We start from the raw sequence: 20,978 nt of genomic DNA on the forward strand, positions 1-20,978 counted from the left end.
AACTTAAATCCCCCACACTCAAAAAACACTATATATGTATAAGGATCAATGCGTATCTCAGACATATAGTAAATCCATGGAGCTACCCACAGCAGAGGGCTAAGGGAGAGAAAATAATCGGTAAAGTAAGGAGCCAGGCACTGCCAAAGCCCTGGGCATCACCACATCCTGAAATCTGAGCTGTGCAGTTCTGCAATGGGGCTACCAACAGGACAGATGTGCTTCTCTACGTGCTTGAGTGTTTTGCCTGCAGTGTATGTAAATCACTCGTGCCTGGTGCCTGCAGAGGTCAGAAGAGGGTTTCTGGTTATCTGGAACTGGTTTTATGGTTGCGAGCCTCCATGTGGGTACTGGGAACTGAACCTGAGTCCTTTGTAAGAACAGCCAGTGCTCTCAACAGCTGAGCCACCTCTCCAGCCTAACCGTGCTTTCCAAAGATTACTCAGGCCAGGGACTCAGGTGTTTTTAAATCTTCAAACGGTAACAGGCCAAGGCCGAGAGCCAGTGCCTCAGGCCTATCACCCGCAGATATTAACCAACCTTCTCTCTTGCCCATGGTAGTACACACCACCTCCGAGTTCGACGAGGCCAGCCTGATCTACATAGTGAATTCCAGGACAGCTAGGGCTGTGAGAGAAACCCTGTCTCAAAAACCAAAAGAAGATGGAAACAAATAAAACAAAGCAAAACAAGAAAATACCCTTTTAGACAGAACCAGGCTGTGGACCGGGAGGAGGACAGAGAGGATCCAACACACGGACAAATGGACACACACATTGTGGGAACATTTGTTATATTATTAAGTTAATGATGCATGTGTGCACGTGTGTGAGCGTGCATACGTGTGTGTTATGTGTGCATATGCATGTGTGTGTGCATGCATGCATGCACATGTGTGTGTGTGTGTGTCTGTGTGTGTGTCTGTGTGTGTGTCTGTGTGTGTGTCTGTGTGTGTGCTTGGGTTTTCCTTTTCCTTTTGAGACTGGGTCTCACTGTAAAGCCCAGAGTGATCTGGAACTTCTCAACCATCTCACTGCTGGGACCACAGGTCTACAACACCCTGCCTAGTTCTAACCAGTTTTACTGGCATTATTGTTTGCTTTATATATTTTGTTACCTGCTGCATCATTTCTCTAGCTCCCCCATCCCTAATTTAAATTTTTCTTTCTTTCTTTTCTTTTAATTCTGAACTTATGTCCATTCTTCCTCAGTGCCTCAGAATGTTGGGATTACAGATGTGAGACCCTTGGAGAGATGTGCTTTCTGTTTTGTTGTTTGTTTTTACATGATATATATATATATATATATATATATATATATATATATATATATATATATATATCCATCCAGGCTGGCCTTGAACTCACAGAGGTTTTCCTGCTCCTGTCTCCAGGGTGCTGAGATTAACGCTCACATGACTATGACTATACTGGGCAAGAGTTAGCCTCCTTTTTTTTTTTTTTTTTTGAAATAGAGTTTCATTGTGTAGCTCTGGCTGACCTGGAATTCACTATGTAACCCCCACTGCTCTTGAACTCAAAGAGATACACCTGCTTATGTCTCTTGGGATTAAAGGCATCTGCTATCGTACCCCACTAAAAAAGTTCACCGTTTTTTGGGTTTTGTTTTTGTTTGGGTTTTGGGTTTTGGTTTTTTGAGACAGCATTTCTCTTTGTAGTCCTGGCTGTCCTGAAATTCAATCTGTAGACCAGGCTGGCCTTGAACTCACAGAGATCTGCCTACCTCTACCTCCTAAGTGCTGGGAATAAAGGTGTGCTCCACCCCTGGTCGGCTGAGAGTTACATCTTAAGACATTCTTATACCAAGGTTAGAGTGTAGCTCAGTTGGTAGTATTCTCTAGCTCAGAGCTCAACTCACAGCACCGTGTAAACCAGGCTGGACGGCTCATGCCCAGTAACCACAGAACTTTGGAGGGGAAGGAAGGAATGGAAGTTCTCACCTGGAGCAGGTCATTTGCTCTACCCTTTGCTCCAAAGGAGCCTTATGCCCTGCATTAGAAGCTGCTCACCCACCAGTGGAAGGGGAAGCCCTGGGTCCTGCTAAGACTGAACCCCCAGTGAACTAGATTGTTGGGGGGAGGGCGGCAAGGGGGGGAGGATGGGAAGGGGAACACCCATAAAGAAGGGGAGGGGGGAGAGGGATGTTTGCCCGGAAACCAGGAAAGGGAGAGCACTCAAAATGTATATAAGAAATACTCAAGTTAATTAAAAAAAAAAAAAAAAAAAAAAAAAGCTGCTCACCAAGGCTGCTTTACTGTCTTTTGCTTTTCCAAAAGATGTAGGGTGCTGTCCAACCAATGCTGGGCAGGAGAAGGGGTGTCTCTGTGTGTGTGTGTGTGTGTGTGTGTGTGTGTGTGTGTGTGTGTGTGTCATTGGACAGATTCTTAGCATTGCCCCAAAATAAAGCCGGATGAAGAACAGAACCGTCTTGGCTCTGTCAGGCAATCAGAAGACAGGCCTGCTCTCATGTGAATGTGAGACATGAGGGACAGGAGGCAGCACTCTTAACCCTCAGGCTGGCATCCTACCGACTTGTCAGGGCGGAGAGCTGGAGACTCGTTTGACTCCAAACACACACAAATGCTGCTGCTGTTGGCGTTTCTAAGGATGAGCCGCAGTCATTTCAAACCTACTTGTAAGAGAGTGTGGCAGTAAGTACAGTCGTAGCCATTCTCAGGGTACTCTTCCTTCTCTTAGGGTTTTATTTAGGTTCTGGGGCCACAGTTGGGCAGCTCTGCCCACCCCGGACAATGGAACTATGTCACCATTATCCAGTGTCCTGCCAAGGTCAGTGAGACTCTAAAGGCCGGGCCCACCGCCAGCTGCCACTCATTGACAGTCAAGTGCTATTTCTCAAGTTTTTAGCCCATGAGATCAGATTGTTATGGTAATCCCACCTGCTGCCGTCATCAAACTACATTTTCAGTGGCGTCAGAAATAATTCCTGTTCCCTGCTCATGTACAGCAGAGCAGAGAAATGACTCGTGAGCCTCTCTGGCACATAAGGATTTATGTGTGGTGCTGGCCAGGGCAGGGCACACAGGGCAGGGTCTTAGCTCTCCAGCCTGACCTCAAAACCCTCAGTGGAGTAGTGAAGAGGTGAGTAGAAAAGGCTTCCTGGATGGCAGAGAGTGAGTGAGTATCTCATTGAGCCTGGTTTGATGCCCACCTACATTATAAAATCATACAGTCAGTCACAGTCCCACCTGGAGCTCAGTGCTGATTTGCATCTTATCTAAGGCAGCCTTTCCCATGTGCCATGCCAGAGTTACAAATCCTCAGAGTGCCTTTCTAGAACTGTACGGCCCAGTACTGCAGACAGCGGCTACACATGCCCTCCAAAATAACTAAATTGCAACCAAGTAAAAATTTCAATTTCCTTCCCTCCTTTCCTCCTTCCCTCCCTCCTTCCTTTCTTCCCACCTTCCCTCCTTCCTTCCCTCCTTCCTTCCCTCCTTCCTCTTCTTCCCTCCCTCCTTCCTCTTCTCCTTCCCTCCCTCCTTCCTTCCTCCCCTCCTTCCTTCTCTCCTTCCTTCTTTCCCTCTTTCCTTCCTCCTCTCCTCTCTTCTTTCCCTCCTTCCTTTCTCCTCCCCTTCCCTCCCTCTTTCTTTCCCTCCTTCCTTCCCTCCTTCCTTCTCTCCTTCCTTCCTTCCCTCCTCCTTCCTTCCTTCCCCCCTCCTTCCTAGCCTGTCCATTGAGAGACCCACAGAAAACTGGGATATTTTTGGTTCTGATTTTGGCTCTAGGGCAGTGAGAGACTGTCTCAAAACAAAATGGTGGATTGTGCAGGAGAAATAACACCTGAGGTTGTCTGCTCTGGTCTCCATGTGTACATGCACAACACACACACACACACACACACACACACACACACACACACACACACAGCAGAAAGGAAAGACCAAGGAGCCATGTCTGACCACAACCCTCATCCAAGGAGGTTTCTGGTAAATGTGGTTAGTGGTGAGTAGAAAGGACTACCCCTGCAGCACATCAGCTAGCCAAGGAAGCTTCCAGGGAATGCGTTGAGGGTCTGAACTGTGCTTCCTGAACTTTGGGAGAGCGGCCCTGCTTTCCAACAGCCTCATGTCTAACAGGCAAGACTGTGCCTGAGTGTGCCTCCTCTCTCCAGGGGCCAGGTAGAGATACTGGAGGGACAAGGTGGTCCGACAAAGAGGGGCGGTGCTGGAAGTTAAGGAAGTCAGGGGATGTGAAACTTGACTGTGTATAGCAGTTACTGAGGAGGGTGTTGGACTGATTCATCTCTTCCCATCTTTCCCAGAGGGGTTAGGTCATATGTCTGCCAAGCAAGCCAGGACCATAGGATTCAAGCAAGGCCCTCTCTGCCCACCTATCACCCATCACCTTCTCCCTGCACTTATAAGCAGCATGTGGTTGAGACAGAGAGATACAAGGGGAATGTCCCATATGGTCCAGGTAGGCCCACAGAGACAGGAAGAGCTTTTTTTAAATGAACCACCACCATTCTTGACTCGGTATGAAGACACGCGGGATAGTTTACTTTTTAAAGACGAGATAAACAATGCATTGAACAGTGCACAGTAAGAGCTGAGACCCACGGAAAGCAGGGCCATTTTTGATTCTGATAAAGCTGTATTGTCTTGCCAAAGGGATAGCGGCGCTGTCATAGCTCAGACTGTGGCTCCACCACTAGGGGGCATCACTGTGAGGGCCCGCAGAGGGCTCCCAAGGTCCTGGCGGACCAGGAAGCCAAGCTAATTGTCAAGAACCACGCCACTGATTGCATTTCTATTTCTTAATTTAGACCTTAAAGCACGTGACAAATACAATAAAAGAGATTGTGGAAGGAGTGAGAAAAGGTCGAAGTTTGTTTTTTCTTGTCAAATGCCTACAAGAGAATAGCGGCCTGTTACTAGAGGAGCATCTTAATGCGGAGCAGACTGTAACAGAAAGACACGCCATTCCTCACCTTTGCGGTGAGAGCTCTGCTTTGATTTCTTTTTTTCCTTTTTGGTTCACTCTATCTGTAAATGGGTGCAAACCGTCCTCTCTGGGTAGCCAATACTATCTGCATGGTTTGCACTCCTTCCCGGATGTTTCTTGTGTTGTTTTTGAAGCTTTGGGATTGGAGCAATGAGAGACCTCGGAGCTGTCCGTCTTTTTGGCTTTATTTAGAATTCAAAGGGAGGCTCCATCACCCCCTAGCGGCTAGCCCGGGCGTCCTCCGGGCCAGGCACCGCACTGGCGAACCGGAGGTGTGGGGCAAGCTGCATTAAGAGACAAAACCCTGGGACAGACAGCAGGCGGGTTATCTGCATCCAGCCTCTGATTCAAGGAAGTACCCAGGAGGCCTTGGTTAGGGAAGGAGGTCACTGTGCAAGAGGGGGATGGGTCCTGATGAGAGCAGAAGGAATAGAGTGCCCCGCGACCTAAATCCTGCCAGGGGCCCTCACACACACTCCTATTACCTTCTCTTAGAAACAGATACATTGACTGTAGTTAGTGCATTTTGCTTAGCTGCTTTTGTTTTGTTTTTGAGCAGGGTCTTATATAGTCAAAAAAACAAACAAACAAACAACTATGAATCCGTGGTGATCCTCCTGCCTCAGTTTCCAAAGTACTCACGTTAGATATGTGAGCCACCAAGTTCAACTCAGCTGGTGCATTTCAAGGCCACCGTAAAATGGAATTTATTACAGTGACAGAAACAATCTGTGTCTGTGTCTTAGGATTTTACTGCTGTGAAGAGACACCGTGACCAAGGCAACTCTTGCAAAGGTAAACATTTGGTTGGTGCTGGCTTACGGTTTCAGAGACTTCCATTATTGTTTTGGTGGGAAGCATGGCAGCATGCAGGCAGGCATAGTGCTGGAAAATGAGCTGAGAGTTCGACATCTTGATGCTTAGGTACCAAAAGGGGACTGTGTACCACACTGGGTGTACCTTGAGCTCAGGAGACCTCCACAGTGACACACTTGTCAACAGGGCCACACCTCCTAACAGTACCCCTCAGGGCCATTCCTATGAAACCACCACAGTCTGTGTCCTCTAAAGTAGTTGCCACATGTGGCAATCATATAACTCTCCCAGCTCTGGAGACTTTCCCGTGCCTACTTTTTTGCTATTGTTGGCTACTGCAGCTAAGTGACAACATGTAATCTTAGCACTTCAGAGACTGAGGCATGAGGATCGTAAGTTCAAGGCCAGCTAGGTTTATAAAATGAGCATGAGATCAACCTTTGCTACATAGGAAGACCTTATCTTGGAAGAAGGAAGGAAGGAGGGAAGGAAGGAAGGAGGGGGGAAGGAAGGAAGGAGGAGGGAAGGAAGGAAGGAGAGAAGGAAGGAGGGAAGGAAGGAGGGAAAGAAAGAGGGAGGGAAGGGGAGGAGAAAGGAAGGAGGGAAAGAAGAGAGGAGAGGAGGAAGGAAAGAGGGAAAGAAGGAAGGAGAGAAGGAAGGAGGGGAGGAAGGAAGGAGGGAGGGAAGGAGAAGAGGAAGGAGGGAGGGAAGAAGAGGAAGGAGGGAAGGAAGGAGGGAAGGAAGGAGGGAAGGTGGGAAGAAAGGAAGGAGGGAGGGAAGGAGGAAAGGAGGGAAGGAAATTGAAATTTTTACTTGGTTGCAATTTAGTTATTTTGGAGGGCATGTGTAGCCGCTGTCTGCAGTACTGGGCCGTACAGTTCTAGAAAGGCACTCTGAGGATTTGTAACTCTGGCATGGCACATGGGAAAGGCTGCCTTAGATAAGATGCAAATCAGCACTGAGCTCCAGGTGGGACTGTGACTGACTGTATGATTTTATAATGTAGGTGGGCATCAAACCAGGCTCAATGAGATACTCACTCACTCTCTGCCATCCAGGAAGCCTTTTCTACTCACCTCTTCACTACTCCACTGAGGGTTTTGAGGTCAGGCTGGAGAGCTAAGACCCTGCCCTGTGTGCCCTGCCCTGGCCAGCACCACACATAAATCCTTATGTGCCAGAGAGGCTCACGAGTCATTTCTTGGATGAATTGAGCTAGGCTATGCCTTTGAAGCCCCCTCTGAATCCTACTCTCAAGGAATGCTTTATGTGAAATCATAAATGCTTATAAAATTAGATGGAGAAGCTTGGAGGAAAGGCCTGTTATGCCGATACAAGGTAGTCTCCCAGTAAATATCAATTTCTTTCTTTTCCTCTCTTCAGAACCCACCTCAAAGATTTCCATAAAATGATTAAAATACTTGAGAGTTTACAAGATGAAGACTCACTTTCACCTGGAGAACCAGTGAGGGCTTCTTGGAGGAGGTGGCACTCAATTTAGCTCAGTATGAAGTCTGAACAACATGAACACTAAAACAGATGGGAGGTGTGGGGAAAAGGGAAACCTTAACTGAGGTTAATCTGAGGGAAGGTATGAGACCAGAGGAGGTTTGGGGCACAGTTCATAACACTGAATGTCTGGGTATGTCCGGACTCTGTTATCTGTTCATGTTCACTGTGAATGGCACTGGCCAGCAGTAACATGGGCAGTCACTGCCCCCATCTTCACATTAGCATATGCTGCCCTAATTAGCAAATGTTGTCCTAATTAGCATATGCTCTCCTAATTAGCATATGCTTTCATATTTATTAGCATAGTATTTCACATTAGCACATGCTCTCATTAGCATGTCACTTCATATTAGCATATCATTTTATATTAGCATACACTTTCATATCAGCATATCATTTCACATTAGCATACACTTTCACATTAGCATATGCTTTCCATATTACAATGTACAAAGTCAGCCCCTGAACTCACCAGTACGATGAGATCACACTAGATCTAGCCAAGTCTCCTTTCATAGACGTGTAGTGGCTCGTAATTTTCTTATTTTTTTCTTACATAAATCTATCTACAGGATAAAGTCCTGAATGTCACTGCTAAACCAACAATATATGAATTTTAGGTTTTGAGACTTTACCAAAGTGCCCTCTGTAAAAAGTGGTTTTCGTTTCCATCCCAGTATGAGAAAATGTATGCCTTTGGACTTCACATTTGGTATGACCAAAGTTAGCGTCTTTCTTTGTCAATTTGAAGATTGTGGGTGGTTTTAGTTTTACATTTATTTATTTATTTAATGTACATGTGTGTTTATGCATGTGGGTATGTGAATGAGCATGTGTGTGGAGGTCAGAGAACAATTTGTGGGAGATCGGTCTCTCCTTCTACCATGTAGGTCCTAGGAATTGAACTCGGGTCGACAGGTTTGCTGATGAGCTTTTATCCACTGACCCATTTCGCTGGTCCCAGATATGGAAAGGTTTTGATTGATATCTTCAACTTTAACTATCAATGTGACCCAGCCTAGAGAAACTTGAGAAGAGAGTTTCAATTGCAGAATTGCCAGATCAGATTAGCTTATGGACAGGGGTGTGTGTGTATCTTGATTGTTCATTAATGGAGGAGGGCCCAGCCTACTGTGGCCAGCATTGATTCCACAGGAGTGCAAAGAACTCTAGCTGAGCATAAGCTGTTCGGCAAACCAGCTTGTAAGCAGCACCCTGTGGTTCCTACTGTACCTCTCTGGCTGGGAAGTGAGTTACTTGGTTGGACATAATGTGTGTGGAATAGCAGGCAAGCCTGCCTCCGGGTCCCTGATTGAGTTCCTTCCCCGACTTCCTTCAGGGATGGAGTCCAACCTGTAAGCTTGTAGTAGTTCGAAAGTTTGGCCCACGGGAAGTGGCCTACTAGGATGTGTAGCCTAATTGAAGTAGGTGTGGCCTTGCTGGAAGAAGTCCGTCACTGTGTGGGCAGGCTTTGGAGGCTGCTCCTATGCTAGGGCTCCACCCAGTGTGGAAAGAGAGGTTTGCTGCTCCCTTTGGATCAAGATGTAGAACTCTTGGCTCCTCCAGCACCATGTCTGCCTGCATGCTGCCTTGCTTCCTGCTGTGATGATGGTAGACTGAACCTCTGAACCTGTAAGCCAGACCCAGTTAAATGTCTGCCTTTATAAGAGTTGCTTTGGGCATGGTGTCTCTTCAGAGCGATAGAAACCCTATACTAAGACAAAGCTGAAATAAACCCTTTGTTCCCCTGTTGCCTTTGTCTGTGGTGTCTTACCACAGCAATGGAAACCCTAAGACAAAGCTGAAATAAACCCTTTGTTCCCCTGTTGCCTTTGTCCATGGTGTCTTACCACAGCAATGGAAACCCTAAGACAAAACTGAAATAAACCCTTTGTTCCCCTGTTGCCTTTGTCCATGGTGTCTTACCACAGCAATGGAAATCCTAATTAAGACAGAGCTGAAATCAACATTGCACTGTAGTTTTTGTTTTCTGCTTTTATTTTTAGGCAGGGTCTACAGGAGAGCCTAGAGCTTTTGAGCCCCTCACAGGAGAGCCTAGAGCTTTTGAGCCCCTTACAGGAGAGCCTAGAGCTTTCAAACCTCCTCCCCTCACATCCTGAGTGCCGGAACTACACCTTCTTCAGGTCTTTTCCTCATTGCCATATAGAAATTACTTATTAAGGGAATTATCAGTTTGGGATGCAGTTGTGGAGATTTTCAGGAATTTGTCATTAATCTCCAACTGTGCCCACTGCTTTCATCTTTGTGAAAGTTGATCCTCTCCTCCCCTGTGGCTCTGGATTTTGTGTCATGCCCAGGAAGGCCTTCCCTGCCCCGAGAAGAGAAAGCTTTGCTCCCTCAGGTCTTACCTGAGGGGGGAGAGGGCGATTTTGTTGCTATTTTCTGAACGGCAGCCACTCTGGTACCATTTCTCGGGATTTCTTTAACGATCAGGAGCAAGTCAAGAACTCTCGGTATCTTGCATGTATCCGCCTAGAAGTTTCCTGTGTTTGGAATGACATTTTATCAAATGCTCACACTATGTGTCACAGTGTCTTACTTTTCAGAGGAGGGAAGCAAGTCTCAGAGAGATTGAGAAAATGGCTCATTGTCACACAGTGGGAAGTGTCACCCAGCCTACTGTGCCTATCTGCCACCCTGTGATTCACCTTCTTCATTTCTTCCTCAAGGTCCCCATGCTATGCCCATGGGTTGGCCGATGCCTGAGGTCTGAGGGATACTAATCCACTGCCCAACTGGCAAAGCCACCTGTAGGCAGAGGCAGGTGTGTCCACTGAGCTGCCCAGTCATCCAGGACTGGGATGAGAGGCCGTAAGGGAGTCTTTTCTCATGGCCAATGACACTGTGTGCTTACTGTTCTTGTTTTTAAAATGAAAGCCCAAATGTTCAGTTTACCAATGACGACTCAGGACCCAGATGCTGGGATGAAAGCCTGCTAGCTCAGAGAGGCAGAGAAAGGGCTCAGGTGACCTTCCTACTCCACTGATATCTCAGAAGGATAGAGTCCTTTCTCCTTCTCCACACTGTCTTAAATACCCTTCAACTCCAAGACCCTCCTTCCTTTTTCCTGGGTTTTCTTCTGTTCAATCTCTGTCAACTGGTTGCTTTCTCTGCCTCTTGACCTATTTAATCCTGTTCATGGAAAGCTCTTGGGTTAAAAGCGTTCGCTAGGGCTGAGCCACAACAAGACAATATTCACAGTCATGGGGGTTCAATGTGATCAACTGTCCTTCAACATAAACCGAAAGGTAAATATTCTGGGTTGGCTTGGTGGCTCATGCCTTTAATCTTAGCAGTCACAGAAGATCTCTGTGAGTTTGAGGCCATGCTTCCTGGTATACAGAGTGAGTTCCAGGTCACTCAGTGATATAAAGTAAGACTCTGTTTTGAAGAAATAGAAGAAGCAGGAGGAGCAGGAAGAGAAGGAAAGGGAAGGAAAGGAGGAGGAAAAGGAGGAGGAGAAAGAGGAGGAGGAGAAGGAGGAGAAGGAAGAAGAGAAGGAGGAGGAGGAAAAGAGGAGGAAGAGGAAGAGGAAGAGGAGGAGGAAGAAATAATAATAATAGTAATATTCTGGAGCTGGGGAAATACCCCAAACAGCTCAGTGGGTAAAAATGCCAGCCACATTAGTACATGGGCCTGGAGATGATCCAAGCATCTGTGTATAAAGTCCAAAGCCTGACACCCTGTAGTCAGCCTGGGTGTAACAGTGAGCTGTAGGTTCAGCGAGGGACTCTGCTCAAAACATGAGGTGGAGAGGGACAGAGGCAAAACTTGATAGGACCTGTTCTCTGTGAGCATGCACACATGTGTGTGCTTCACGAGCACTCATATGCACACTAGAGAGTAAACACGCCTACTTTGAAGTGGGCTGTAGGAAGAAGATGCCAGAAGGGCAAGCAGAGAGCCAGGTGTCAGGGAATTTTCAGAAATGCTCTGAAGTAGAGAGAGCCCACTGAGGGTGGCTTCTGCTGGGTGAATGTGACTGATTTCCCCTCCAGTCTCTGGGCAGGACACAGAATCAGCAACTCCCTGGGGCGTTACTTCCTTCTGGCTCTGACGTCCCGCCTTTGTTACCCTTCTTATCAGCCAGGAAAAGGCTGTGGCTTCAGGCATGAATCCACAGACTGGAGCCTGGAGCTGGCACTGCAGCATTCTATCACAGTATTATGGACGTCCTTGAATCTGACCGAACAAGAGAAAGGTTGCCCCATCCTGGAAACAGTGGGGAGGTGATGGTGGCTCCGGAGAAAAATGAAGGGTGTCCCCAGAGGAAACCTCACAGCCCACTGGGGAGCACAAAAGTCTTGCAGGACGAATAAAGAACTGCGGCTGAAACCTTCCAGCCACAGTCCCCGTGCTTCTCCTGATGTTGAGGGCAACCGCAGTGGGGCCCGTGTAATTCAATGCTGACCACTCCTGACCTTGCTGGGTAACCACTAACAGACTTCAGCCAACCTCTACTCTGTCTCTTAAAAGCTGATTCCCCTCCTACCTTGGCACTACCCAGATGCTTTGAAAACAGACACCCTGCCTACTTCTGGCTCAGGCCAGCATCTTTCCTGCAGCTCTGCCAAGAGACCCCTCTCCAGGGACTAGTCCAGGACTTCTGGGCTCAGTGAGTGTCATCCCACCTCAGGTAGGACTACTGATGTGGCCACTGTGCCTAGCTGGCACTGCACGTGCTCTGTTGGTTTGCTTGTTTTGTTTTTTATTTTCAAACTTTAAAAAATCTTTTGAGACTATAATTACATCATTTCTCTTTCCTCCTTCCAGAACTTCTCATGTACTACCACTTCCAAATTCATGGTCTCTTTCTTTAATTGTTGTTACATTTATATATAACATTTAACATAAGGTAATTAATATACTATTTTATGATACAATGTGTGCTGTGTTCATTTATTATATCATAATAAACTACAACATAGTAAATATACTAGAATAAATATACATTTAATAAAATATATTTTATATTGTATTATGTTCCTAAATACGTAAATACAACCTTCTTAGTCTGCGTAATGTTTATACCTCTAGACACAAGTTTCCAGGGCTGCATTTGGTACTGGATAGCCAATTATCATGCTCTCCCCTAGGGAGAACATTTCTCCTGCTCTCAGTGGCGTTCCTTAGCCACTTAGACTGTAGTTCTCTGTCTAAAGTTAAGGCCCCGCCCACCACGGGTATTGATGTCATTCTTGTCAGGTCATGGTGAGGCAGTCATGGTGGTAAGACAATGTGTGTAGTTCCTAACATTTCCAGGAGATAAAATCTCACCACAATCTCCCTGTTACTCCATCTCTTACGGTCTTTCCACTCCCTCTTCCACAATGATCCTTGAGCACTGGACACAGGAGCTACAGTGTAGATGAAACTGGACTCTACAACTCTATTTTGATTGGCTGTAGTTTTATAACTGATGGTTTCTGTCTGTTGCAAACTAAAGTCCTTAATAAGGACAATGACAACACTTATCCGTGGATGTAAGGACAAATATTCAGAATGCAGTTAGGAATTTAGTAAAGTGACAGTTGTAGATTCTCCTTCTAGCCCTGACTTTTCTAACCCTGGGTAGCTGGCTAGGTTTCCAGTACCAGGCATGATTTCCCTCCTATTGAATGGGTCTTAGGTCCAATTAGAGAGCTGTTGGTTTCCACCAAGGTGTGTGTGCCCCATTGTACCTGAAGGGTTACTGTGCAATGGTGGTGGTTGTTTTTAGTTCATAGTTGTCATAGGAGGACTATGGGTTGCTTCCTCCTTTGAAAACTTACACGGTGCCTTTTGTGCCATGAAAGTTGGTCCTCAGGGAGGAGGTTTTCAGGTCAGACCCAGCTTGGGGTGGGGCTGGGTGCTTTGGGCCCTGTGACCAAAGTGCATGGTGTCTTCAGCAATAAAGACTTACCTTCTGCCTTTAGTGGGCAACCAAGGCCAATAACAATAGTCTGTAATGTTTGGGGAGTCTCTTGAACTATGCTGGTCAACAATTTTAGGATTATTGTTAGGTGGCCTTTGGCTCTTAGAGGGAGCAGTGTCCAGATGATTGATATATATATATATATATATCATGTATTATAAATATTTTTAGGTAGTTAGTTGTGATGGTTTGTATATGGTGGCTCAGACACTATTAGGAGGTGTGGCTTTGTTGGAATAGGTGTCGATAAGATAGTCTTTAAGACCACCTTCCTAGCTGCCTGGAAGTCAGTATTCTGCTAGCAGCCATCAGATGAAGTGGTAGAACTCTCAGCTCCTCCTGCACCATACCTGCCTGGATGTTGCCATGCTCCCCTTGATGATAATGGACTGCACCTCTGAAACTGTAAGCCAGCCCCAATTAAATGTTGTCCTTATAAGAGTTGTCTTGGTCATGGTGCCTCTTCACAGCAATAAAACCCTAAGTTGTATGATTCTGACCTCTTCTTCAGACATTCTTACTATTACTTTACCTTCTTTGTGTATCTGTCTTCCTATACTATCACTAGAGGCCCCCAGATTTCCCTTTCTGATCACTTATAGCCAACTCTTTCCCCCTCTATCACTCCTACCCCCACCCACACTCCACATAGTCCCTTTGTACTTTCCTTGTTTCTGCAGTTATTCCAGGTTATAAACTTACACCCAAAGATTTGGAGCTAGGAACCATAGGTGAGAGAGAACATGTGGTCTGGGTTACCTCATTCAGCATGATCTTTCCTAGGTCCATCCACCTACCTGCAGAATTCGTGGTTTCATTTTTCTTTCCGTCTGCACAATGTCCCACGATGTGTATATACCACGTCTTCACTATCCTTTTGCCAGCTGAGGGACATTTAGGCTGTTTCCACTTCCTAGCTGTTATGAACAAAACAATGGTGAGTATGGCTGACTGATATCTGTGGAGATCTTTGAGCACATGTGAATGGTAGGTCATATGGTAGACTTCTTTTTAGCTTTTTGAAGATTCCCCGTGCTGATTTTCAGAGTGTCGGTACCAGGTTTTCAATCCTGATTAAGCCCATATTTCTATCACAGTGGCATGAACGTGTGTACCCAGGAGTGTGTACATACAGTAACTAAAAGTTTTAACAAGTTTAAAGTAAAAATAAGACAGATAACAAAAAAGTAACAATTCTTTACTGTATTACTATTCCAGATCTCAAGATGCATTTCAGAGCCATAATAATGAAAACAATATGGTATAGCACAAAAGGAGACATGTAGGGATAGAGACAGAAGCCAACACTGAGAGTTTCTTCTCTCTAGATCCTTTCCAACATTAAGTGTCAGTTGTTTTGTTGGTCTTTACTATTATGATTAGGGTCCTGCTTGGCCATGTAAGGGGCAGAATAACGCGGTTCCTGCCCCTGGAACAGAGCCAGAATCAGCAGGGCAGGTGCCTCCACAAGTGTTGATGGTTACTGGGGGTGTGAGACGTGCCTGTGTGTGTGTGTGTGTGTGTGTGTGTGTGTGTGTGTGTGCTACTTCTTGATCCTCCTTCAAAGAATATTCTCTCTGCCAAGGTTAATGACTTAATGATAGTCAGAGATAGCTTGTGGGAGGCTAGGGCATGTCTAATGTCTCAGTAAAATAGTAGGACACTGTGACCTTCAGCACGGCCCTTAAGGCTATTGGAAGGTGTCAGTGTGTAATGTGTTGGGGTCCCAAGGGTAGAGGCACATTAACCAGGACACAGGGGGTACACAGCCAAGTCAGCTTCTTTTAAAGATTCCCCAGTGTTAGTTCTCACCAAGTCCTTTTTCTCTAGCAATAGCTTACATTGGTTCAGAGTGACCCAAACCTCCTTGCAGACTGAGAAATCTGTCTGCAGTTCATCTCTCAGATGTGTTGCTTTTTATAATTAGAAACAAAGTTACTTGCTCATGAGAAAAGGATGGCGCAGGCCACTTCCTCAGGTTTGCACTTGCTTGGCAGAACACCTGGACGCTCTGAAGAGAAAGGATGCTCATGCTGTCCCAGTCAGACACCCACGCTGTCCCAGCATGCTGGGTTCTCAGATATCCTTTAGTTACCTCGCAGCTAGCAGGCTGGGAGCAGTCTCCTCATGCCATATCTGTACAGGAAGGAATGCTGCAAACATGAGTTCAAAAATATATAATTTCTCAACTGTGCAGAATGTATGGATGCAATATGAATTGTATAAGGAGCTTCACAGACCTAAAGGAACAGAGGCAGCTGCACTATGGGCCAACTTGTCAGAAAGATACTGAGGAAGGAAATAGATTTGGGGAACGGTGATCCCAGGGCCGGATCCCACCCAGCTGAGGTTTTTATTTATGCTAATACAGGCAGGCAGATTCCTGAGTTCAAAGTCAGCCTGGGACAGAGGGAGTGTAGGTCCAGACGTGACAGGAATCTTATCGTATTGTCTGTGCTTGTGCTTGCTGTCTGGGGCTGGAGTCATGGAATGCTGATTCATAGGATAATCAGAAGGGAACCTTGGGTAATGACTAAATTGATACGTAAAGAAAAGGCAGGTGGTGAGCTCTCCAGAGTTTTTACAACGGCAAGAGAAAGCAGGACATGGGCCACCTCCTCAGCTTGTAACCCATGATTTGTTTGGCTGCTCCCAGACACCCCTTCCTCAGAACCCCTCTCAAGTCAAGTCCATCCTTGGCAAGGAAGACGTCTCAAAGCTGTCTTGATTTGCCTTTCCCTCTTTGCTAGGGACAATGAACATTTTAAAAGATTCCTGTGCCATGGTTTTCTCTCTTTGAGAACTCTCTGATCAAATCATTTTTTAATAAGTCATTTGATCTGCTTGGTTTTTGTTTTTTTTTTGTTTTTTGTTTTTTGTTTTTGTATATTCTAGATCTAAACTCTCCATTGGATGGCTGTGGCATAGATTCTCCCCCATCCTGTGGGCTTCCTGTTCACCTGTTTTTTTGTTTGTTTGTTTTAATTTGTTTTATGTATATGAGTATACTGTCTTCATGCATACCAGAAGAGGGCAGTAGATCCTGTTACAGATGGTTGTGAGCCACTATGTGGTTGCTGGGAATTGAACTCAGGACCTCTGGAAGAGCAGTCAGTGCTCTTAACCACAGCCCACTGATTTTTATTTTTTAGCTGTGTAGTCAATTGTTGGTCTTGATTCTGGGGAAATGGAGTCATAAAGTCTTTTCCTCACCCATCACAAAGGGCACTGTCTGTGTTCTCTTCTGCCAGTCAGTGTCTCAGACAGTTTGCTTAACTCATTAGCTCACTTGGAGTTAGTCTTTAGGCAAAGGTGATGGGAACACTGGCTAGCGTGGATTAGAACCATTTGTTGATGATGCTTTTCCTTTCCTGGTTTATGTTTTTGGCATCTTTGTCAAATACTAAGGGGTTGAAGCTTCGTGTTCATGTTCTGGTCTTCAGTTCTGTTTAGTTGGTCCTCATGTCTATTTTTGTGCCAGTTCCATATTGTTTTGGTACTATGGCTCTGTAATGAGATCTGGAATAGTAATCTTTCCAACATCTTTCTTTCTGTTCATTTGCTTTTTTTTTTTTTTACTTTAAACTTTACTTTTACTTTTGTTTTTACATTTATTTACTGTGTGTGCATCTCATAGGTGTACAAGTTCATGCCACTGTTTTTGTGAGGAAGTCAGAGGATGATAACTTTCAGTATCTGTTCTCTCCTTCTACCTAATGATTCTCAGGGATTGGACGGAGCACAGGCCATCAAGCTTAGCAGCAAGTGACTTTACCTTGACACATTTAACCAGCCTGATTTTTGTGTTTTTGAGTCAAGGTCTTATGTAGCCCAGGCTAACTTCAAACTCAATATGTAGCCAAAGATAGTCCCAACTCCACCTTCCAAGTGCTAGGATCGAGTTGCATGACACCACTCCTGGACCGTATCTTCCTTTAACGCATCTTCATTCACATCTGACCCTCTTTATCAGACGGTGAAGTTCCGGGAATCAGGGATTGTTCTCCATCAATTCCAGATGCCCAGTCCTCCCACAGGCTGGCCAGAAAGCAAGAGCTAGGGTGTTCAGGTGAAGTCTTCCTTCTCAGCCAAAGTGAAGTATTTCCAAGTAATGTGAGAAAATCAAACACCTCATTTGATAAAGCTGACCCTCAGAACTCTAGCATGCTTTACAGCTTTCACGGGACAAACTGGGGTCCCAGAAATGACTTAGTTTCCTAGAGCAGAGTCGCTTGCCGAAGCCAGGTCAGGGCACAAGGGTCATTACTACAGTGCAACAGAACACACCCTGGGCTTAGCTGAGACAGCTCTATAGCTTAGCTGCTTTATTCTTTGGCCCCAAAATCTTAAAATTAAAAAAAAAATAGCATCTATATTCTCTCTTCATTTCAACTATGTATTTCTTTTTGAAAAGTTGCCTTCCATTAACTTTTTGACTAAAAGTATATGTGCTTGGCCAGCCACATGTAATTCCAGCACTCAAGAGAAAGTCAAAGTTATGCTAGGCTATTTGAGAGTCTCTGTCTCTGTCTCTTTCTCTCTCTCTCTCTCTTTCTCTCTCTCTCTCTCTCTCTCTCTCTCTCTCTATCTATCTATCTATCTATCTATCTATCTTTCTCTCTCCCTCCCCCTCTCCTCCTGTCTCTCTGTTTCTCCTAAATTGTTCAGAAAAGTAAAATATTAAAAATTAATTAAACCCCACAAGCCATAGCTAACTTCTTACCACTACTGAGAATCTGTAATTGTAATCAAGCCATATGCTGGAGTTCATTCTCTTAATTAAGTGGGGACAATGCTGGGGCACCTACCAGTGCTGGGGAGGTAGAGGCAGGCAAATCTCTGAGGTTGAGGTCAGCCTGGTCTACAGGGCTAGAGCTCCAGGACAGCCAGGGCTACACAGAGAAAGCCTGTTTCAACGCACACACACACACGCCCAAAGAATACATTACCACTATATAATAAAACAGATTATCTGTAGTACAGTGTGATATTCAGACTGTGCATATGATACATACTTATTAAATCAAGGAGATTAGACGCACTCTGAACTATGATCACTTTACTGTGCTGTAGAAATAAAATATATTTTAAACAAAATAGATACTAAAATAAAGTCCAAGAATGACAGACTGAAAATATGAGCAACTGATAAAGGAAGCTGGGGTGCCTTTGTTTTGGGGTGTCAGTATGTTTGCATTGCAGAAATCATTTGGATACCAGATTTGCTTGACTCTCACACTTTTATTCCAAACAGGGAAGCCAGCATTTTGGATTGTGTGCCGTTTTCTGACTGGGCTGAGCACTGAAGAGCTCTGTGTGCTGTTTTCTGACTGGGCTGAGCACTGAAGGGCTCTGTGTGCCGTTTTCTGACTGCGCTGAGCACTGAAGGGCTCTGTGTGCCGTTTTCTGACTGGGCTGAGCACTGAAGGGCTCTGTGTGCCGTTTTCTGACTGGGCTGAGCATTGAAGGGCTCTGTGTGCCGTTTTCTGACTGTGCTGGGCACCGCTGCTTCAGTCATCAGAGGAAAGAACTGCTCAACGTGCTGAACGGTGGACAAACAAGTTTGCCGAGGAAGTGATTCTGAGGCTACAAAACAACCTGAATCCACAGGAGACAAAACCACCAAGGACACAAAACAAGGAGTCCCTCCGTTCAGGAGACAGCTCCCCAGGGAGAGGACTGCCACAAGGTGTCCCCGCACACAGAGCTTTCACGTGTCAGAAATGATTACTGGTGACTCGGTATGTACTAAGGAGATGTGGAATGTTCGGCAAGCACCTCTTCCTGGACACCTGCACAGCCCCAAGAGATACAAAACGACGACATCTTTAACATACGGGGCACAAGTGTCTGGCACTAGATCCTTTTCCCGAAGTCCCTAATAAGGGCTGTGACTCAGTGTAGGCGTCTATCGTTACAAAGCTGTCCCCACCCAGTTGGCAAATAATAACAGTTGGGGGGGGGTGTCAAATAAAAGCAGGAAAGGAGATGAGTCCCTCCAGATTAGATTTCTAAACTAAGGTGCAAGAGTGTCATGGTTTTTCAGTGGGGTCTGACAGCACAGACCTATAGGCCCCCGAACTTGAGAGACTGAGCAAGAAGGATTGCTCCCCGTGCGAGTGTGACCAAACACACATGCATGAAAATGTGGCAATGAGTGAGACATGTGAGTTCAGCCTATGATCCCAGTACTTGGAGGGTGGAAAGCAAGCAGGGAGAAGGAGGAGGGAAAGCTGTCATAATGAAGCCTGTACGTTTGTGATTAATAAATGCTAATAGGAACCTGGGGCTGGGGGTTGGGGATTTAGCTCAGTGGTAGAGCGCTTGCCTAGGAAGCGCAAGGCCCTGGGTTCGGTCCCCAGCTCCGAAAAAAAAAGAACCAAAAAAAAAAAAAAAAAAAAAAAGAAAGGAACCTGGGGCTGTGGGCATGGCTCAGTTGGGGACCTGAGTTCTGATCACCAGCACCCACATAAAATAGCAGGCCCACTTACAGTCAGCACAAAGGAGTAGAGGCAGGGGGATCCCTCGAACATGCTGACCTGCCAGTCCAGCCAAAACAGTAAGTTCTAGGTCTAATGACAGGCTCTGTCCCCAAAAATAGAGTGGAGAATGACAAAAGACACCTGACATTAATCTCTGGCCTTCAAAGGGTCATAATGCACGCATGGGCATCTGACCCTGCATGTACACATACACGCAGACACACACATACCGAGAGAGAGAGAGAGAGAGAGAGAGAGAGAGAGAGAGAGAGAGAGAGAGAGAGAGAGATGCATGTGTACATATATAGACACGCCTATGCATATACACAATTACAACAAAGAATTTTTAAAAGAAACCAAAAGAATGATCATAGGGTTTCGGGATGATATTGGGGCTCAGAAAACAACGCCCCGACATTTAACAGCTGACATGCTAAATGAAAGGAACCTCAAGGCTTGAGGAGCTGAGAGTCAAGCTGTCCCCAGCCTATTCTAGTTCTCACCTTCCCCCAGACAGGAGGGGACTCCCTCTGAAATTCCCAACCAAGACCAAAGACTCTTCAGAGAAATGCCTTGGTCTGGGACTCATTCCCTACCTAGGGTTGTTAACGAGGGAAAAATTAATCAAAGAGACTGAGACCAAACACTTTTTCTTTCTATTCTGGAGCAGTCCTGGGGATGTTCTAAGAGGCTTTGTGACTTGTTTTGTCTCCACACAGCCTGTCCTCTCTGTCCCATAACTTGTCCCAGCCCTCTCAGAACATAGAGGAGCCGTATCCCAGAATCTGCCTGGCCCCAGACCCAGTCATTCCCCCACAAGTTACAGATGAATCCCTCTAGAGTATAGTCCCATTTCTCTCCCCCTCTGCAGAGAAGGAGCCTAAGAAGTTTCCGATGTCCCTGGGTATCAGGTAATCCCCTCTACTACTTCTTGAGTGATGTAAAGGTCTATAGCATGAATTTTAGTTTCTTTAAAAACACAGACATGTTATAGGAATGTGTTTTCATTTTTTAAAAGATTTCATTTATTTTATGTATGAGAGTACAGTGTTTCTGTCTTCAGACACACCAGAAGAGGACATCAGTTCCCTTTATAGATGGTTGTGAGCCACCATGTGGTTGCTGGGAATTGAACTCAGGACCTCTGTGTAGAGCAGCCAGTGCTCTTAACTGCTGAGCCATCTCTCCAGACCTTGTGTTATTTTAATCCCAGGTATGGGATATGGAACTGCTTCAGATGGTCCATAG

General features: G+C 45.7%; 1 long non-coding RNA gene across 1 annotated transcript; it reads left to right on the forward strand.

The window, feature by feature from the left end:
* The first annotated feature begins 11,441 nt into the window (after positions 1-11,441).
* LOC102550353 (uncharacterized) lies at positions 11,442-19,235 on the forward strand. Its single transcript, XR_015625469.1, has 2 exons — positions 11,442-11,970; positions 18,503-19,235. It is a non-coding gene; the product is annotated as an uncharacterized LOC102550353 (long non-coding RNA).
* The last annotated feature ends 1,743 nt before the right edge of the window (positions 19,236-20,978 follow it).

Source organism: Rattus norvegicus, chromosome 7 (assembly GCF_021556685.1).
Source record: "Rattus norvegicus strain SHRSP/BbbUtx chromosome 7, alternate assembly SHRSP_T2T, whole genome shotgun sequence".
In the NCBI taxonomy this organism is placed as follows: domain Eukaryota; kingdom Metazoa; phylum Chordata; class Mammalia; order Rodentia; family Muridae; genus Rattus; species Rattus norvegicus.